The 22,296-nt window shown below is 37.6% G+C and overlaps 1 protein-coding gene across 4 annotated transcripts in view; it reads right to left on the reverse strand.

Annotated features, from left to right (window-relative positions):
* Enox2 (ecto-NOX disulfide-thiol exchanger 2) overlaps positions 1 to 20,225 on the reverse strand; it is a 331,459-nt gene extending 311,234 nt beyond the window's left edge. For 2 of the 4 annotated variants that reach the window (XM_042682456.1, XM_042682454.1), the window contains exons 1-2: positions 20,025 to 20,225; positions 18,813 to 18,861 (exon numbers count right to left, since the gene is read on the reverse strand). The gene's annotated coding sequence lies outside the window, so the exon portion shown is untranslated. Of the gene's footprint in view, positions 1 to 18,801; positions 18,862 to 20,024 lie in introns of all 4 variants that reach the window. The other 2 variants (XM_042682455.1, XM_042682457.1) reach the window with 2 other exon arrangements.
* Positions 20,226 to 22,296: the final 2,071 nt, after the last annotated feature.

A 22,296-nucleotide genomic window follows, 5' to 3' on the forward strand; every position in this document is an offset into this window, starting at 1 on the left:
AGAGAGACTCGACAAATGGGACTACCTTAAAATAAAAAGCTTCTGCACAGCTAAATCTATCGCAACTAAGCTAGAAAGACAACCAACTAATTGGGAAAAAATATTTACCAGCAATATATCAGACAAGGGGTTAACATCCTGTATATACAGGGAACTCAAGAAACTAATCCCTCCCAAACCTAACAAACCAATTACTAAATGGGCAAGGGAACTAAAGAGGGACTTCTCAAATGAAGAAATAAAAATGGCAAAGAAACACATGAGGAAATGTTCATCATCCCTGGTGGTGAAGGAAATGCAAATAAAGACAACCCTGAGATACCACCTTACCCCAGTCAGAATGTCCCACATCCACAAATCAGCCAACGACAAATGCTGGAGGGGATGTGGAGAAAGAGGAACCCTATTACACTGCTGGTGGGAATGTACACTTATACAACCACTTTGGAAAGCAGTCTGGAGGGTCCTTAGAAAGCTAAAGATTGACCTCCCTTACGACCCAGTCATACCACTTCTAGGCATCTACCCTGAACAACAGGAACCAATATACAAGGACACGTGCACCTCCATGTTTATTGCAGCACTGTTCGCAATAGCTAGGATATGGAAACAACCTAGGTGCCCCACCACAGATGAATGGATCCAAAAATTGTGGTATCTATACACAATGGAATATTATGCAGCCATTAGAAATGACAAAATAATGGCATTTGCAGGGAAATGGATGGAGCTAGAAGGAATCATGTTGAGCGAGGTAAGCCAAGAACGAAGAGACAAACGGTACATGGTCTCCCTGATAAGTGGATGCTAAATCCAAAAGGTTAGGTGATACGACAAAACTAACAGGACTTAAGAAACAAAGAACTCCCGCTCATCTGGTTGAACCACTACTAAATATCCTCATGCTGCTGATCACAAATATGGTATATAACATGTGAACACTGTTATATATTACAGACTGTGGTAGACAATTTGCTCCAGGGAAGTTAGAATGAACTTGTGACTTTGAAATTATGTAATCATTTAATCACAATCAAAAAAAAAAAAAAAAGAACCTCGGGGAAGGGAGGGAGGGAGGGGATGGTAGGGGGAAAACAATGGAGGGGGTAACAATGTTCAAGAGGAAGTGTACTCATAACCTCACTCATGTAACTGTAACCCTCTGTATAGTAGCTTTACAATAAAAAAAAAAAAAAAAAAGAAAAAAAAAAAAAAAAAAGAATGATCCCTTTAAGAAAGAGTTTTAAAGAAACTTTTACTGGAGAGTTAGTATGAGCTACTCAAGGACCTAAGTTCATTTGCTGAAACTAAGATTTTTTCCCTTTAAAACGGATGAATTAAAAAATATGGGAAGTTAGGAAGGCTTTTAATAAGAGAGAGAGAGAGAAGGAAAGAAAGAAGGATGGAAGGAAGGAAAGAAGGAAGGAGTGAAGTTAGCTATTTTTTTATGTTGAACTGGACAAAGTACTGTAATTCTGAAAACATACACCACTTCACATTCACAGCCAGGATATTTTAAAATACACAAATATCTGAAAAAAAATTTTCTGAGAAGAATGTTAAAAATAAAGTAGCTTTTTAAGCATTTTTTATGCCAATAGTGGGGCTTGAGTTCAGAACTGTCCCTTAGCTTTTTTCATTCAAAACTAGCCTCTACCAATTGGGCCACAGCTCTGCTTCCAGTATTTTGGTGGTTAGCTGGAGATAAGAGTCTCATGGACTTTTCTGTCCCAGGTGGCTTTAAGCTGACATCCTCAGATCTTAGCCTCCTAATTAGCTAAGACTACAGGCATGAGCCATCAGTACCCAGCCAAACTAGCTTTTTAGAGGAAAAATATTCCACATTAACCTCTTGGATTAGAAAATATTTTATTTTCCCCAAATTTCAAAAGTCTACTTTAATTCTTATTGATGTATACATTAGTACAAGCACATATCTTTTATAGATCTGTAAAATTAATCTAAAAGCTCTCATATATTAAAATATATGCTAAGATAAAATAGATTTGGCTCTTTGTACAATTAATATACACTAATAAAAAAGAGGAAAATCATTTCCAAAAACTCGAGTTCTGTCAAAAATGTCTTTTAAGCAAATGAATTTAGTCCTTTTAACTAGTACTCTAAGTCAAATGTATGGGTCCATTATCTGAGAAACTGATGTAAGAGAGGAAAACCCACAGATTTCTGAGGCAGATGATACAACATGTGAATTCAGATTCTGCCACTTCAGTATATGTGAGATTTCAGGCCAATTACTTAGCTTCTGAGTCTCATTTTTCTTAAATACATAGTGGGCATTATGAAGAAGACAAAGTAAGAAAGTATATGTTAAAATATCATATAAAGGTTTTATGCGACATCCACTATGATCCAACAATTGTATTACAATGATCATTTTAACAGTAAAACCATTAAGGAAGTAAATATGTATTTACTATTAACAGACAAATAAAGTGCAGTCAGAAAAGATGCCTAGTTGCATTTGACATTATTCATTAGATTGCCTTGGAATTGAGAGATTGCAAGGAGATAATGTCACATTAATACAAACATTTTTATTAGCATAGAGTTTTTCTCAGATACAGTAATTCCAGTAGCATAACAAAGTCCAGTATTTTTCACTGCCAGAAACTTAAAACCAGTAAAATCACTCCATGAGAAGCCTCTATTCATTGAACAAAGCAATATTTTCTATGTGAATAGATCTGTTTAATTTTGTGGTGGGAGATAAAAAGGAGACCACCTCTGGTTTTAATTACATTAGAGATAGTTCAACCACTTGTCACATTAAAATGTACAGAGATGTCTCTTGGAGAGTCAAATATGCAATAGAGTATCGAGAAAACACCTAGCAAGCAAGCACAACTTTCCAATACTGAGAGAAACAAACTAACCAATACCCCAAAAAAGAAACTGAAGCAATAAATTCAAATAAATGGGCTGCAGGGAGACTACACAGACCTGCTGTTGCTTTAATTGCAGACAATTCAATTCAGCAGCTGTTGGTCCAGGCACTAAGGTTCACTGCATGCTCTTCAATGTAACCTTGAAATATTGTCACTCACTCACTTCTCCATATCATCTAAATGCTGTCCAACTAATGAGGAGTGAAATCAACTGTCAAACCATGCATCAGAACAGAACACGATCTTTTAGCTCTTAAGCATAGAAGCACAATGTTTTCAAGATAATAAGGCATGAATGGAGTTGAAAGTCCTTGACAATAAATGGTAGTCAAACTTATCAAAAACATGTGGCTGAGGAAACTAAGCTATTCTGTTCTGGAAGAAAGTAAAACTTTCTCAATGTTTCTCATTTGCAAGGGTTCTTTGTAAATAGCAATCCAATAAACCTTTCAAACAACATTTTCAAAAATATCTGATTAGAGCCTTCAACTTTCTCATTATTATGGACTAATTTTTTTTTCTGAAAGCTTAAGAAAATACTTAAGGAATACTTTTGAAGTAATACTATCTTATAATGTGAATGGCTTGGGGATGGAGAATTTTTTACCCTCCCTGTTTCCAGCACTTGTTTTTATCAAGAGAATAAACAAAAATCATATATAATGTTCATCAACCTGAGCTCAGTAATGAAATGAAAAATAAATTTAGCAAACACATGTGCTCTGGAATGCTTCCGATCAGAAGTTTCCTCACTCTTAACTATATGTTTTATCTATAAAAAACGAATTAACAAATACATGAGTTAAACAACTCAAGAGAAACATAACATACTAAGTGTCTAATAATTGCCTTTTGCTTCCAAACACAGTGTCTCCTGTGCAAACATTCTAGGCTATATCACATACTACCAGTTGCAGAGGTAAGACGAGTAATTCAATACAAGAATACAGCAGAGAAGCATGCACAATTAAGGGATCGGGACTACCAATTTAACAGAAAACCCAGATTTTACACAGCAATCTGCTACAAACATTATAGCTCAGGGCAGGCATGTTTTATGCAGCTATTTTGTTTAGCTCATTAAAATCTTATTTGTCCTTCAGTACAGTTGAATTGGAGGCAAAAGAGAGAGAGAAATATACTTTAAAACAAAAGGGAAATTTCAGAGAAAATAAAAAATACTATACCTGTATATTGTACCAGGAACATTGTGACACTCTTCAGGGAACTGTCTCACGTTGTATCCTACTGTGAGTTATTCTCTTCTTACCCGTTTCTCTTCGCAAAAAAAAGCAAAAACACCCCAAAGCCTACTACACACTATCCCTAACCCACTCCCCCATTGAGGGAAAAAAAAAAACCACCACAGCCACAATACAGCTCAGATCCGATGCTTCTGTTTAGCTCAGCCCCAGCCGAGCAACTGAGCTCTAGCAACGGAGCATAGAGAGGTGGATTCTGATGCCAGTAACACTTCCATCCACTTCACTTACACAAAAGCAGGCAGTGGAAAATCCAGGAGCCTTGAAGACAAGGGCTGGAACTGGCTTTTATGAATTGCTATTACTGCATGTGTCACCATCCATCTCCAATGACAGACACTTATAGGCTGAATTGGGAGTGGAGGGGGTGGGGTGGAGGAGGTTGGAGAGCAGGTGGAGAAGCAATTAGCAGTATGTTCATCGGAGAATTCGTTCGGGATTTCATACATCAGTGCCTAAAGAAACAGCATGCAGTTGACAAATCAGAACTTTACGATTTGCATGCCTTAGAAGAAATCTTAGCTCACAGCTCCAAACAAAATAATGTTTTCCCACACTCTTACAAGGCATAGAAAGTAACCCCTCCAGTTTCTCTTTCCTCTGGCTACCCTTGTTCCCAAGAAATCAACATTCAGAATGAATATTTGCTAATTGTCCCTAAAGAACTGTATTTAAAGGCTGGAAGCAAAGGAAATATAAAATTAAATTCTATGGAACATGACATCTCTTAACAAAAAGAGAAGCTAATTATTTTAAGCCAACTTTTCATCCCCAGTCCCACTCCCCAGGTACAGCTTTTAAACCTGTAATTAGTGGATCACACAACTTTTGTGCATATATTTAACATGAAACAAATCTCATCTATGTCTACCTAAAACTAATATTATTAAAGTAAAGGTAAAAAGCCAAAAGCTATGTGCAGGACTCATTTGATTAGGTAACTTTAAGAAGTTACCTCATCAGCCAACTGAAGCACTTTTTCTTTACACCAACTCTAAAATTAATTATGAGTAAAACAAAGAGGAGATGGCCTCTTAGGGAGAATCCTGATACAGTTGAAGGAGTACTGTGGATGGCTATCAGGAAACCTCTGTTCAGATTCTAGTTTACACTTTTCTAGCTGTATGACCCTGGATGAGTCACTTAACTTTTCTGAGCCTTGTGAAGGGTAAACAAAGGAGGAGGCTGCAATGCTTGATAAGAAATGTACTCATTATCCTGCCTATGTAATTGTAACCCCTCTGTACAGTATGTTCACAAAAAATAAAAATTAAAAAAAAAACTTTTCTGAGCCTTAAGTTCCCTTACTTTTAAACTGGAGACAATGGAAGCTATCTTAGCTGCTTTGTAGTACTGTTGTGAAAAACTGCGATAATGTATTTAGTAAACCTTTTGTAAATCGCAAAGGGATATACACTTGTACAAGATGATTATTCCTATACCCTGAAACCAATCTTGCTGCAATGAACAAAGGGAAACACCTCCCTCATATAATGCAAATAAAAAGAAAGGACTAATATAATTTTCATGAAACACTGTTCAATTCTTCAAACTTGAAATTTAAAAAAACCAGTTTGTTTTTAAAATTCCACAGAGGGAGTATTTTTAAGTATTTTTAATGTGCTGTATAATATATCAGAAGCTTACTAAAGAGGCTGGAACTGTATAATTCTTTCATTTCTGAAAAGCTGGTCCATTTTCCTTCCTATGGTCAGGTATTATGCTCCATCTAGAATGAAAGCTATTGGGACAATAAGCATCTCCTTTTGTTAAATGTTTCTATTTACCTGGTACATCCCAGTGTGTGGGGAAGGATTTGCGTTGATTAGCTAAACAAAATCCACAAGATAAAAATCCAAAGTCATGTGTTATGAGGCTCCAAGCTGCCTTGATACTATATATACAGTGACCAGCTGGCTTACACTGGGACATAATTTTAGCACATGAAGTCCTGGGGTGGCCACACCTGGGGCACTAAGTGATCCAGGCAATGTTTGGGGACCGTTGGTTCAGCCAAATCCCACATGTCCTGATTTCCATCTGTATGGTGGTTACCCAAGTGTGTGTCCATCCACATGGGCCAAAGTGGAGGCAGCCAAAAGAAAGGTGGGGGTTATATGAGGAATATCAGATGTCAGCTCCTCTTGGCCCCCTCCAATGCCATCTGTGTCTTCAAACAAGTACTTAGTCCAATTCTCATAAGAAAAAAGAAAACTTTTTCTAATTGGCCTTTGAATGTCACTGCAACTACTGAAAATGCCAGGAAAACAGATATCTAAAATCTATACTAAATCAATGGGGAAAGTGAATATGAATCACAAAAGGCTAGGTGGGTGACTGGTAGCTAAGACCAAATGAGCCATTAAGAGGGGGAAGAAAACAGGCACTGGAGGCTCATGTCTGCAATCCTAGCTACTCAGGAGGCTGAGATCTAAAGATCTAGCTTCTAAGGCAGCCCAGGTAGGAAAGTCCATGAGATTCTTATCTCCAATTAACCAACCCCCTAAAAAAAACTTGAAGAAAAGCTCAAGTGGTAGAGTACTAGCTTTGAGCAAAAAAAAATATAGTCAGAGAGAGCACCCACACCATGAGTTCAAGGCCCAGGACCAGCAAAAAAAAAAAACAAAAAAACAGGGATAGGGGGTGGAAAAAGAGAAAAGAAATCTAAATCTAAAGTGGGGACTTCCTTTCTAATCACAAAGCTATTTGCTGGTATCTGAAATCTCACCACCTTCTTAGAAAGTGCTGGCCATTTGACATACTGTGAACAACACTTGCACCTCCAAAGCTGCAATCCAGCCTTCCATCTAGCTAAACGAACAAAAGATCAAAAAGGTACTGGCTACTCTGACACTAGAAATCAGTCTCCCCTGGCATATGGAGAACCAAAGAAGCAGGCACAGGTCTCCAAAGTCCTCATTACTATAATCCTCTACCATAGCCTCACATGGGGCAACAGTGGCCACTAAGAAATGTGTCCCAATTTCAGGTTTGAAAACAAGGCTTACTAAAGGCTTCAAAAGCCACAATTGAGTGCGAGTGGCTCACATCTGTAATCCTAGCTTCTCAGGAGCCTGAGATCTGAGGATTGCAGTTTGAAGCCAGCCTGGGCAGGAAAATCTGTGAGACTCTTATCTCCAATTAAGCACGAGCAAACCAGAAGTGAAGCTGTGGCTCAAAGTGGTGGAGTGCTAATCTTGAGCTAAAAAGCTCAGGGACATCACCCAGGCCCTGAGTTCAAGTCCCACAACCAATCAAAAAATAGTATCGGGGTCCAGTGCCTCATACTTGTAGTATTGCAAGTGTGCTACTAGGTAAGAAAGAAGGCAATGTCTATTTGGGCATTGAAACTATCTCCTCCACAAATTCGAGCTTGAAATTCATATTCCCCAAATGTTTCAGAAAGGTCACTCCAAGAGAAAAGGACAGGAAAGATAATTTTTTTGTTAGCTTTTTTCCTGCAATTACAATGTAAGGATCTTATCAAGACCATGAGTGACAGAGTGTCTCAAAAGGCAATGAGGTGGGAGGCAGAAGTTTCAACACATATTAGCAAGAATGAGAACAAACTCACCAGAGCATCCCACTCTAGTGAGCAGGATGGAAACATTGCAATGTTTCCATTATCCTGATTTCAAGCTCCAGAATGTAAGCACTAATGGTTTCCTAAGCCATTGCAGCTCCACCTCAGCAGCCATCAACAAGCCTGACTGATCTTTTCAAATGAATCTCTGTCATTAGCCACCTTAAATTCTGGGTATTTTGTCAAAAACGAAAATCCCAGTGAAAGATCTCAAAGAACCAAGAACTTGAACCAAACCATGACCATAAACTGAGAGAAACAACACTGATTTGCTAAACCTCCACAAAATAGAAATGTTAAGAGTGTGGAGACAACAAAAACAAATGAAATGATTTGAACTAGAACAAAACTTTTATATTTTCTGAGTTAATCAAACTTGCATCATGCCCCAAGAGTTCAAACAGCTCAAGCTCCTGTAAAAAGTACACTCTAAAGCTTGATTTCACCCTGCTTGAGAGCCCCTAAATGAGCCAAAGAATAAACACTAGAAAAGGAATAAGAACTGATTCTTAGCAATTTTGATTTGATATTTGACCTTGGTCAAGTCACTTCTACTTTCTTAGCCTCACCTTGCTTGCCTGGAAATGGCTGGGCTGTGATTATCAATTAATCGTCTATGGCAATTGTGAAATTTAGTGGAAAAACAAAGGATGTCCCAATTTGTTCTTAATCTTCAGGAGACAGAGAGGTATACCACTCAAACTCTTAAGTGTTCACGTTCCTACATTATCTTGAAATATGCTTCACAGGAGAGTTGGTAACTGATCTTGCTCAGCCTCAGAAATGATCAAGCTAATATTCCTTTTTTAAAGAAAGAATGTCCTCCTTCAGAAAGAGCTTATTTTCCCCAAGTGAAAGCTACATATGAGTAATCTGGTCTCAAGAAAGGAAGAGAAAGGATTAAGAATGATCTAGAATATTCTGAGCACCTACTATATGTCAGACACGGTATGATATTTTACATAATTTTCTTAATTGGTCCTCACAATGTAGCTTTGTACTAGGTATTATTATCTGCATTATATAAGCAAGAAAATAGTGGCTTACTGTTATTAAATGATCACTTAGTCACTCAAACAGGAAGTAATGGATTGAATGGGACTGAATTTAGGTAATCTCAAACCATTACTCTACCAATATTATTATAATTGAAGGCACACTTCCTAATTCCATGATCCAACTAGACTTGCTTAGTGAATAAATCACATGCCGAGTCCATACAGTGAAAATAGGCTCCCTTCCAAGTATACTTGGTTTTTTAAAAAATGTTATCTGACAGTGTGGTGTAATAGTACTGGGTTTCAGAGGCAGGAAGACTTGAGTTTTTTTAGTTTTAGCTTGTGGACAAAACCATGTTAAGTGCTAAATCTTCTTACTTGGCAAATGGAAAAAGCGGTTCCTATGTTGTCAGGTTGTTGGAAAGAGCCATTTATGTGATAGTAACCCTGTACATGGTACCAAATGACAGTTTAATAAATGCAGATTAGAGCTATCTTTGTATTTTAATTAACACAACAAAAAAGGAAAAGTTATAAAGAAAAAGGAAACAAATGATCTTTGGCTATAACAGAGTTTGAGACTTCCAGTGGCCCACCTACACCCTCCATAACTAAGCTCCATCTTGTGGTAGATAAGCAAATTCATGGAGGAACATGAATACTGATAGCATTTAACTAGCCATGAGGAGATTTGTCATTTGGTCCTCTGGACAGTAATTGTCCCTATGTTCCAGAAACATATACTTCTAAAGAGTTAGGAGGTAGAAGACAAGCAAGTACATATTGAGCACGCTTTTTTCTCCCATTGCTTCAAGGCCTGGCTTCACATCCTCCCATTTACTAGTGGTCTTCAATCTTTCAGTTTATTCTGGTTTTATTGTGTTTCTTGTCCCACCTCTAGCTCTGTCTCTGCTAATCAACATCAAATGGTATTTATGGAATATGTGCCTGGTATTGTACAAGATAAAAAAAATTGGAGGAACATCCTACTTAGTCAAAGAGACATAACCAAACAGAACCTAAACACACAGGTAGTCTAGAAGTTTGATAGTACAGCAAATACAAGGGTAACTAAAAGATCTCATTGATTTCAGAGACACACAAACTACACTAACGAAATTCAGTTAGAGAATTTAGAAAAAGTGTATTGATATTTCACAACTTAATTTGAAATGCAGAAAAGGGAGTATAAATGGATAGGTGACAAAAAGACACAACATAAAATGCTAATTAGTATCGAAGTATTCACAGTATAGTTCTTTCAACTTTTCTAAATTATTTGAAATTTTTCACATAGAAGGTTGAGAAAATACAGAAGGCTAATTATACCCCAAACATTTCAGAGGAAAATAACCATATAGGGAAGTATAAAACAAACTAAGAAAAACTGTAAAAGCTAGTTTACAGACTTCACATATGACTATTACAATTTCTCTATATTTAAAAGTATCTCAAAATAGTGACCCATTTTACTTAGGGTCTTAGTTTCCATTTTTAGTAGAACATACTAGGTACATAGTGGTAGAAAAATTGGAAAGAATGAAAGAAAAGTGAGAGATGGGCAAATAACCCATAGCTACACATTGGGTGCTCTAGTATATACAAAAGAACATGTTGAATACTACAGGGAATTCAAAGAGTTAAAAAATAAGCCCAGAGTATCTCACAGCATAGGTGAAGGAATGCCAAAGCAGTATCTGGAAGGGTAACTGGCTAGAGCAGTGTTTTATTAAGACAGAAGAATAAATATTGGAAAGGTCAGATGGAGCCAGATTGCAGAGAATGCCAGGCTGAAGAATTTGGCCTTCATCCTATGGATAACAGGAAGCCATTTATGGTATCTGAGTCAGGAAAAGAAAATGATGTAAAACTGATTGGCTAGATAGTAAAATTTGTATGGGTTTACAAGGAACTTCAGAATGCATTTTTAATTCATATATTTCTGGCCCTTATATCTATTTTACATACTATGACATAGGGATTTCTAGTATTCTGGATACTGCATATTTTTTTCAAGCAGCCACTACCTGATATATCTTTAGCATCTGTCCGTTTCTCTCATAAAGGAAACTGACCAGTGCTTCCTTCACCCCTGCTCTCTCAGCAAACAATAAATAAACCTCATATGTTTCTGAAATGCGGTGGCATACTCTGAAACTCCAATTTCCTTCATGATAATCAAACCCAGTTACTTCAGGGATCACTAATTTCAGTTGGGAAGAATGAATTTTCAGCTGAGTAACAAGAATGTATGTTCTATGTGCAGAAGGAAAGAATTGTTCAAAGTGTCATCATTTTGAATCATTATATATTGAAAAAAAGAGAGAAAGCTGTACAGTGGTAAGTGATTAGTGCCATTGAAAACTAGAGTTTCTGGCTGGGCATGGTGGTATATGCCTATAATTCCAGCTACTTGGTAGTGAGGATCACTATTCCAGGCCAGCTTGGGCCAAGTTAAATTTAGATGTTATTTCAAAAACAAAAGAGAAGGACTAGTGGCATGGTTGAAGTAGGGGAGTATCTACCTAGCAAGCACAAGACCCTAAGTTTGTTTACACTTAGTAATGATAAAAAAAAAAACAAACAAAATGAGTGGACTTTCTCCATCTCCTGTTACTCCTCCCCCTTGCAAGCCTACTCTCCAATCCATTCATATTATTCCCACATTTTAAACCTTGTGCTGGCTTATCCCTAACCTACATGGCATGACTATGCTTCTTAAGAATCAGCTTCCTTCACTAAATGCCTGTAGGACACCCTTCCATATTCTTACCCTCTCTCCTTTTCCTAAACTTCCAGTTGTTCATATGCAGTATTTACCTTTTGCAGAACTACCCATTTATACATGATTGCTTTGCATGTATTAGTGATTCCCCCTGCTTGAAGTCTTTGCTAGCCATTTCTCCAACTACGTTCTGCATAGTAAGACTCTGGTCTGGATACTGGCATAATTTCCCTTCACCAGGCCCCAGAGCATCTTGATTACATGTCTCTCTTTGCACACCTTTCACATTGGAATATAATTATTAGGTTGCTTGTTGGTCCCTCTCTAGATTATGAACTCCTTCAAAGGCAGGCAGGGTTTATGTCTTTCTGTGTGTGTTGGCATTAGGGCTTGAATTCAGTGCCAGGACATTCTCCCTTTGCATTTTCACATAAGGCTGGCACTCTACCACTTGAGCCACATCTCCATTTCTAGCTTTTTGCTGGCTAATTGAAGATAAAGAGTCTCACAGACTTCTATATCCATACTAGCTTTGAACTGTAATCCTTAGATCTCAGCCTCCTGAGTAAGTAGGATTACAAGTGTGAGCCACCTACCTGTATATGGCTTTACTTCTGTATTATATCCCCAATACTTAGCATAAGTTCTGGTCCTATACATGTACTTAAATGTTTACGGAGTGAGGTTGAATATCAAATGTCCTTTGAATTCAAACTCAGCATCTTTGAAAACATGAAAAGTAGAGGAGTATGTGACCAATGTAAGCCTAGTGAGGTGTGTTTGATGACATGACTGAAGAAGAAATGGTAGGAGGGCATCTGTCATGGGACTTTAATGTGGGACAGTTCTTATGCCAAGAAATTCTCGCTGCAGTTGTTGCTGATAGAAGAGCAGCTGGAGTGGATAAGAGCCCTTTCTGGTGATTTCCCCATCTTTATCTTTCACAGAGCAACACTGAAGCAATATTGTTTATATAACATTTGCCATGCAATGTTCCAAATTCCTGAATTACAGCCCAACGTTCCATTGTGTTCTGTGCCTTTCAACCAACCCTGAGTTGAAAGTTCTCCAATTGTTATTCTTACCTATCATTATTATACCAAGGAATAATATGTTATGAGATCACTGAAAAACAAAGCACCAAACAGAAAAGAAGAAAATAAATAATGAAAAAAATCTTTTTTCCCTTCTAGATAACCAATCTATTCACTATGATCCCACCTTACAATGTTTTATACCTTGTGAGCAGAGAAAAAAGGAAAAATTAAGATTTCAACAAAACTTTATTTTTTGTATTTAAGAAAAAGAGGAGCAATATTTGACAGGGAAGGTAAATCTTTAGACATACCATTAGTAGCCACTTCTGAGAAGTAAACATTAGGGCTGTTTAAAATAAGTAGCGAAAAAGCAATTAGCCCTTTCTGTACACTAATGCTAAATTTTTTTTAAAGAAGTCATTTTTGATCTTCCAAAATGTCAAACTGGTAAACACTTCACTTTTTTTGTACATATAAATCTAAGAGCCAAGCCTCGCTTGAGGAAGATTTAAGACACATAAAATTTGTCTGAGATATCTGCCAAATCTCTGCAGCAGAGACAGAAACCCTGGAAAAGCTGACACAATCATAACTCTCACAACAGCACCAGCAGGCTTGTGCCGGGTGGATGCACAGAAAGCCACTGTTCCGTCTCAAATATTGTTTGTAAACAGAAAAGCAGATCATTTGCTTACCAGCTACCTGGTAGCTCCTTGTACCTAGATATCCCATAGAGGAAAGAGACAGGAGGAAAAACAGGATAAATCCCAAATGGGACAAATTCCAATTGTCAGCTGGGTAAATTTTCATTTATATCATGGGTCAGCTGGTTAATATCTTCTTTCATTTATTTTTAATTGCTCATTCTATGTTTTCTCTCTCTCTCTCTTACATTGAAAGAGGTATTGTTTATGATTATCTGGTGTAACGCTTAAGAGTGCTTTCACATGGTATGCCTTTAATAATAATTCATTGAATGATTTGAAACACCGTAATTTCAATGTTGAACTCTTTTGTTAATAGAGCAGGAGAATGACAGATTCTTTTGGAGTACTTAGAGCTAACTCCTTATAAAGTTTTAATCAGAAACGACTGCTTAGGACTTCGGTGCTTTACAGAGCATTCGTTTTTGCAGAATGGGTGTTATTTGTAAGGAAAATGAAGGGGAAAACACACTAAGCTCCTCAGTGACAATAGGACCACAGATACATTTTGAAGAGAAAATTTTGTATTCCATATTCACTCAACTGTATGTTATTATGGTAATCCACTACATATGTCTAAGATCACTTAACAATGCAAGAATACAGTACATGCATGAGCTGTATTCTGTAAATAGGATTAACTGTAGAATTCAACCAAGGTCTTCCCTGGGGACAGATTGCTGAAAAATACATCTACATGACATTTTAAAAATAAATTAACCAGTGACATCAGCTCCTATGAGATGCAGCTTCTCATACATTCAATTTTCTCCCAGTTTTCTGTAGCTCTCTTCTGACAATCCCATTCCCATAGAATTTCAAACCAGAAAGAGAAACAGAGCAGCTATAGCTATTTCATCTCTTTTGCATTGTGTTAGATACACAAAGGAAAGATACACGAACATTTTTAGCACCATGTGACATGATAGTATCATGTCTAAAGCTGATCTTGTTATGCTGTAGTCACATATAACTTGCCCAACAGAACGTTCAAAGTCTGGATTCACACAAAGACCAACAGGGACAGCAGGAAGATGAAGAGGGTTGAGTTGTATCGGAGGGGCTGCCTTTTATTAAATTTGAAAATGTCTTTTATCATGAACATTTCTCTTCTCATTTTATTTATTCAAATTTGTCTTCCTCACATGCAAAATATGAAGATTATATATGTAATATTAAATGAGAGATCTGTAGATTGTCATAAAATCAACATCAATACCTGGTGAATATTAACTATACATCTCTTATATGCCTGGAACTGGCCTAATCCCAAGAAAAAGTAAGTTACAGAGGAAAAATTGATGCTGAAAATGAAAGCAGAGAACTAATTCTAAGTTGGTCTACAATGTTTTAATATTGTCTCAAGAACACTGTGCAAGCTTTAAACTATTTTATATAGAGATTGAATAGCTTCAGATTTGTGATTTATAAACCACATGGGGTGATATCGACCAAGATACACTGTACTCATAAACTGACATGTTTAATTGAAACCCCTTTGTATAACTATTTAAAGACAATTTTTAAAAATCACTATCAGCATCTATGGAAAAAAGATTGGGAGGCAATAGTAAATCAGACTAGAAGTGATGCATGTGTCCTGAGTAGTAGGCATGCCCCAAATTCAGGCAATGGTAATAGGGATGGATAAGGAAAAGCATCTTATATAACTGCTTTTCTTTTTTGCTGTTCTGGGGACTTGAACTCAGAGGCTGGGCACTGTTGCTGCTTTTTCACTTAAGGCTAGTGCTCTACCACTTGAGCCACAGATCAACCTTCAGCTTTTTGGGTGGTTAACTGAACATAAGAATCTCATGGACTTTCCTGCCTGGCCTGGCTTTGAACTGTGATCCTCAGATCTCAGCTTCCTGAGTAGCTAGGATTACAGGCATGAGCCAGTGTATTTTTTAAGTAAAAAAAAAGTATCATTGTAAACTATTAGAAAAGAAAGATATGGAAGTGGCACTGTAGCTCAAGTGATAGAGCACTAGCCTTGAGCTGTAGAGCTGAGGAACAGCGCTCAGGCCCAGAGTTCAAGCCCCACAACCAACCAAAAATAAATAAATAAATAGAAAAGAAAGATATGAAAAGGTCAGAAAAACGTCATATGCATACAATTAGTTTTAGAAAACCTCTATTAATATTTTGTATCTAACATTACCTGATACTTTCCCCATGTGTACATATATACTTGACATGGGTGAAATATGCACATGGTTGTTTTATTTTTATTTGGGTTTTTGTGTTAGTGGTAATGGGACTTGAACTTGTGGCCTGGGTGCTGTCTCTGAGCTCTTTTTTTGCTCAAGTCTAGCTCTCTACCACTTTGAGCCACAGCGCCACTTCTAGTTTTCTGGTGGTTAATTGGAGATAAGCTTTCACAGACTCTTCTGCCTGGGCTGGCTTCAAACCACAATCCTCAGATCTCAGCCTCCTGAGTAGTTAGGATTACAGGCGTGAGCCATCAGTGCCGGGCTTGTACATGTTTTTAAAATGGGACCTACAATACTGTGTGGAGAGTTTTATGACCCAAATTGTCTCTCAATATGTAATAAACATGTTTCCACATAATAAACTTTAGAAATACAGCTTTCTTCTCAATAGTACCACAATTATTCCATCACATCTCTAGTATTGGACATTTGTGATGTTATTTTTTTCCTCTGGCATTAATATGAACAATTATGGGATAGGCTTACGGGGAGCTGAAGCTTTGGAAACATCATGCTTATTTCCGAAACAGAGAGCTCTAGAAGTTGAAGTGGTAGGCTGAAAGCTATATAAAGCTATAGTCTTTTTTTTCTTTTTTCTTTTTCTAGTCCTGGGGCTTGAATTCAAGGCCTGGGCACTGTACCGGAGCTTCTTTTACTGAAGGCTAGCACTCTACCACTTGAGCCACAGTGCCACTTCTGGCTTTTTCTGTGTATGTGGTACTGAGGAATCAAACCCAGGGCTTCCTGCATGCTAAGCAAGCCCTCTACCACTGAGCCATATTCTCAGCCCTGAAAGCTATATTGTGTTTTTAAGATTTTTGATACATATGGATAAACTGCTATCTAGAAGGGCTGTATTAAATTATAGTCTCACAGCAGTGTCATGACTAGGAGATGGATTTGAGAATGATGCCAAGGATGAAATCAAATGGGCTTGATAGGTAGAGAAGAAGGATGTTTCCTAGGAAAGTATCAGGGGAAAAGGAACATGAACTCTGTCAAGAGGAGCAAAGCAGTAGGCAGGTTAAACAAACAAGTGTAAATTATGAGGAAAAAAGGTAAGACAACCAAGGAAGATTGGAGAAAATGACAAAAGTATGAGAATTTAAATTGACTGTTTCATTCAGCGCAAGCAGCAAACGTAGTGAATAGCTGATTTTTCATATGCTTAAAACTTTGCTGCCAAAGACCTGAGTTATGCTCATATGAATATATTGATCCTTTTTTCTCATCTAATAACCACTTATTTGGTCTCTAGTATGTCCCAAGTACTATTCGTGTATTCTATGCATAGGGAAATGAATGAGATCTGGTCCCTGTCTTCAAGGAGCTCACAGTCTAGTACAGTTAATGGAAGCATTCACAGACTGACAAACTATGATGTGGTTCAGGCTGGAATAGAGAAAAGTGTAGGGTCCTATGGAAACATGAGGCCTAATTAATGTGTATATTATGTGTATGTGGGGAAATATTTATTGGAAAGGTTTCCTTGTCCTGATATTTCATCTGAGTCTTGGAGCCTCACAAGGATACTAAAGCAGGAAGGACTTTATGGAATATTAACCCACTCTTGAACATCAGTAGCAACCTCCAAAAATTCTTAATGCACATAGGAGCATAGCATGTTCTGGAATAGGACACTCATTATATAATACAAATAATAATACAGGCAAATAAGTCATACATATAGATTCTTAAAACAATTCTGTTGGCACTAATATAATACTATTCACATTTACCTAGTCCTACTAATTTTACCTCCTAAATTCCTCTCAAATCTGTTTTGTCTCCTAATATGTCACTATTCTCAGGTCTCTGTAGAAGTAAATACTCATATCCTACTTACATGATCTCCCTCCAGTGTATTCTTCACAGAGTCATTGTCTACATTTGAAAGTCTGATTGTGGAACTCTTTGCTAAAACATTTCAATGATTTGTTCACTGCCTGTCAACACTATTTCTCAAATTTCACTTATTTTGAGTATAATTTGATATTTTACCATATTCATACTATTATTTACTTAATATTTGTCTTTAAATCAACTTAAGACTGGTTCCTTATCTATTTTTATGAAATCAAATCCCAAGTAACTTTAGATTTGATGAAGTAATTAAATTTTGTTCTTTATAAGACACATTCAAATATATAACTAATAAAATTGATCTTTGTGGGAACATAATGTAATCAACATTGGCAGTTTTTTTGAGAGCCACTAAACATAAAGGGACATATCCAAATTTCTTAGCATAGCAGTTGACTCTTCACAAACTAGCTCCAACATATATTTTAAAACTCTTCTCTGACCATCACAACTTCCTTGTCCCCAATAATATGCACCCAGCCACCCTGAATCTGTCAATATTGAACAAACTTCCTACTTTTGCATGATTATATGACTTGAAATGACCACACTGTCTGCAATGCATCCTCTCTACTGTTCTCTGCCTGGAAAATTCATTATCATTCTAGACCTATTTGTCATGTCATCTTCTCACGTAAGACCTTTCCTTGATTCTCTCTGGCCTAAGTACTCCTTTGTCTATTTCTCCACAGTCCTTTGTAACTGTTTTGGTTATACTAGATACTACAGTACCTCAAGAAGTTACATTTCCAACTCTTCATGTAGGTAGAGGACATGCAGATCTAGTGACCTGGGAAACTTTAAAAAATAAAATAAATTGCAAAGTACTGTCTGGGTTCAAATGTCTTAGAGGTAAGACATAGTTCATAAAGAGATTCATATAATCCAGAAATATGCATACTGACTATAATTTTGGCAGACACAGTTAGGTATGGCTGTAACAGCAGTTAAGCTAATTTGGTATTGGCAGATACTTTACAACAGACAAATTCTGACATAAAATTTCAAAATGAATCATTTGGGTTTGTGCCAGGATGATCAACTACACCTCACAATTACCTGTTCTTACCACAACTGGAAAGTCAAGAACAAAAATGACTATCAGTACAAGTAAACCATAGTAGAAAGAGCACAGACTTAGTAGTAAAAAGTATGTACACTCAAATTCCAACTCATAGGTCCTTATGGACCCATGTGACTCTAGGTATTTAATTGCTCTGATTTTTTTGGGAGGGGGTAATAAAATATGTGCATCATAAAACTCTTAAGGTAATGTAATGGTGTTTATGATGATGCCTGGGGCATTATATATAGGCTCCATGAATAGCAGTCATTATTGTCACCCAATGAAATAATTACAATTCACGTTATCTGCTGCACAAGGACAGCGAATGCATTTGTTACTCACTAGGCTTTCAAACTGACAACCACAGATTGTGGCTAAGAATAGCCAGAAAGAAAATTCCTGTAAAATAAGCTTCTTCTTAGATTTAAATTAAACTCACACCTGGAACATACCACCACACTTCTTTGTATTCTCCAAGAATTGATCTCAAATCAGGTTCTCCTAGGATGAAAAGAAAAATCACTCAACCTTAATTTTTTGTCTTTAATTTATTTTATACAGAATATTCAAGCTATTCAAACTGTTATGTTATTAGGAATCCAAGCTTTTCAACATTATGTCTCAATACTTCCTAGTTACATCTCTCATTATAATCAGGCAAGTCTATCTGGTCTACTTCCCCTTTCCAAAATCCAACTCCAGTATTATTGTTTCCTCTGTCCATTTAAAATTCCTTTTATTCCTTTGGAGTCCAAAATAAACTTCACCTCTTCCACAAAACAGATGTTTCAAGACTTCAGAATATTGTGGTTTGGGCTTGAACTTCCACAAACTCCTCACTCATGTTCGAATACCCTTAGACCTACCCCACTGGACCGTCTATACATGTTCAGAACGGTTCACTGTTTCTCACAGTCTACTGCATTTTGTATTCTGTGCCCTCCCAAATGTTTGTCAATATCAATGCTACCAAATTACTGGAAACCCTTAAACTGCCCATTTGTTTAAAACAGATACAATCTGATTTTTACTATCACCAGGACACTGCACTGAACCTAAAAAGACGAACTTCTCAAAAACAAAATCATATCCCCTCTTCTTTCTACCCCTTCTAAAAAGTGAAGGGAAATCCTCAAAGTTCAAAGACGTGGTTGGGAAGGGGGGTGCATAGTTCAGGAGGGCCAATAATCAGAGGCTGATTTTTTTTTTAATCTCACCATCAAAGAAATAGAGAAATTTGACAAAAAGTCAAGTTCCAGAGGCAGTAAGGAATCCCTCACCTCCCAAGGAAATGTGAAAAGGACGTGGAGCTTCATGTCAAATCTGAACTGCAAATTGAGACGAGAAGAAAGGGATTACCCAACTCCTCCAAGCAACGAAATGGGGAGAGCGTCTCTAACCCTACCATAGTCCTACAGTAGAGAGCAGTACCACTTAGTATAACTGAAGGGAGGTGGGGGGAAGAATAGAGCATGCTCCGGAGGCTCCAGGCAAGAGGCGCCCACTCTAAGACACTCTAAGTCCAAACACCCCCTCTCCTGCAGATGCGGAGCTGGGCGGAGTTAGGCACCAAAGACGGCGGCCCCGGAAGCATCCTGCTCTTTAAGGCCCCCTCGGTCCCACAGTCCCCAGCCACAGCCACTCAGGCTTTCTTCCTCTCTGACCTCCAGCTCCCCGGCTACGGAAGCGCTAATCCTTAATCAGCCGCGGACAACCGGGCCGATGCGGCAGCTCCTGGACTCAGAGTGACTTCGTGGCGCCCCACTTTACACAAAAGTCTTCTCAACTTCACAACTCTCACTAACCCGCCTAGGCCTGACAGGGGCCGGAGGCTGAACTCTCTACCACACCGTGGCCGCTGCGGCACCTCCTATTGGTTACCGGACACCGCGGAAGTCTGAGGCGTGTTCTCTTTCCTTATGGGAAATGTAGTTTCAGGTTGCTAGTGGCTGTTTGGAGCAGGGGGTGGGGATGTGGGGGGGGATTGGCAGGATGGTGGCGATGGCAGGGGCGACGGGAAATCTAGTGTTGCCATTGGCGGAGAGATGCAAGTGAAATGGAGTGTGGGAAATGGAGTCAAAAGCGCTTCTTATTGCATATCACCCCTATCCCAGTCCCGTTTCAGGCAGTTTCAGGGCGGAGTTAGACAAAGGAGGGCATTCTGGGTATTGTAGTTTGGAATGCACCATGTGGCAGAGTCTCAGTATCCAGAGTTGTGCTTATGAGGACAGATGAATGCTCTCAATTTACTTTAATGTTCTTAAGAAGCACTTTACATTTGCATTGTGATTTGACATTTTCATTCCTTTTTGAATATTTAAAAATATATATTATGTTATGGGGCTGGGAATGTGGCTTAGTGGTAGATTGCTTGCCTAGAGTGCATGAAGCCCTAGGTTCTATTCCTCAATACCACCTAAACAGAAGAAGCCGGAAAGTGGCGCTGTGACTTTAGTGGTAGAGTGCTAGCCTTGAACAAAAGAAGCTCAGGTAAAGTGCCCAGGCCCTGAGTTTAAGCCCCAGGACTGTCGTGTGTGTGTGTGTGTGTGTGTGTGTGTGTGTGTGTGTGTGTGTGTGTGTGTGTATGTGTGTGTGTGTGTGTGTGTGTGTGTGTGTGTGTGTGTATGATGTTATGGTAAATTTAAAGTTTTGACTGAAAGGAGATATAGTCCTTTAAAAGTTTATCGTGTGAGAACCACCTGAATCAGAATCAATTTAAAGACCTAGGAAAATGAATATTTTCTTTCTGAGAATCCTGTTTTTCCTTAGAAACTGTCTTAAATTAGACATAGAAATGTGATGCAGGGCAGACCACAAGAAGGCAATTTAACAGGAAGTGAAGCTACATGGTTACAGTAACCATTTTCGAATACTGTCCAAGTACAGTTATGTAATGCAATAGCACAAAGTACATACACTATACAACTTAAATAATAACAAGTAACTATATGTTTTTAAGAAACTGCTTTCATTTTGAGCAAAGATACTTCTTAAGAAGTAAATAAATAGATAGAAACATTTGCAAGTAGTTGAAACCCTGAGAAAGATGGTAGTTTATTCGAACTAGTTTTATTCCTAACTTTTTACTTTTTTCTTGCTAGAATGAATTCTTATACCTTGATGGATGCTACATTGGAATTGCTACAATTTTTTTGGTTCAAACAACTTTTGGATCACAAACAGAAGGAAAACAAAGAAAGAATAATTGCATTTTATTAAGGTAATGCCCATGATTTTAAAAGGAGACATGAATGTGGATTTGCTGTTAATTCAGCAAACTTATTTATACAACAATCTAGATTAGGTACTGTTGCCACTAAATTGGAACATAGTTCTTCCCTCATATAGCTTGCAGTCTGAGGGGAGAAGACAGACCAATATATAATGTGCAGACTGCTCTATAGACGTCTACACAGAACTCTGCAGAAATATGGATTAAGAAGAATCTGTTACTTTTGGAGGAGGCCATTCCTGAGGATAAGACTTGAAGAGCCAGTATGGTATGTGTCATGTATAGGCCAAAGAAGTCAACCACACTCTATATAAAGTATGGAAAAAAGGCCTAAAGGCAAGAGAGAGTGCAAGGAACCAAAAAGAAGTTCCAAACTGCAAAAAAACTAGATTGGGTAGGAATAAATAATAAATGGGTAGTATCAATGAGTTCAAACTTTTATTAGATTCTCCCAATGACCTATACCTATACCACATAAAAATAATATTTAGAAGACAAAGATTAAATAAAGAACCTAGACAATAACCTATACCTATACCCCATAAAAATAATATTTAGAAGACGAAGATTAAATAAAGAACCTAGACAATAACAATATTTAAGTAGGAGGAAGAGAAAGATGTGCATTCAAAGTAAGTTGAGAATGAATAGCCACTCAGATATACAAGAAAAAATAAAGTGAATTCATTGAAATATAACACAGA

This window comes from Dipodomys spectabilis, unplaced genomic scaffold, assembly GCF_019054845.1.
Source record: "Dipodomys spectabilis isolate Male_0828 unplaced genomic scaffold, ASM1905484v1 ptg000071l, whole genome shotgun sequence".
Lineage (NCBI taxonomy): Eukaryota > Metazoa > Chordata > Mammalia > Rodentia > Heteromyidae > Dipodomys > Dipodomys spectabilis.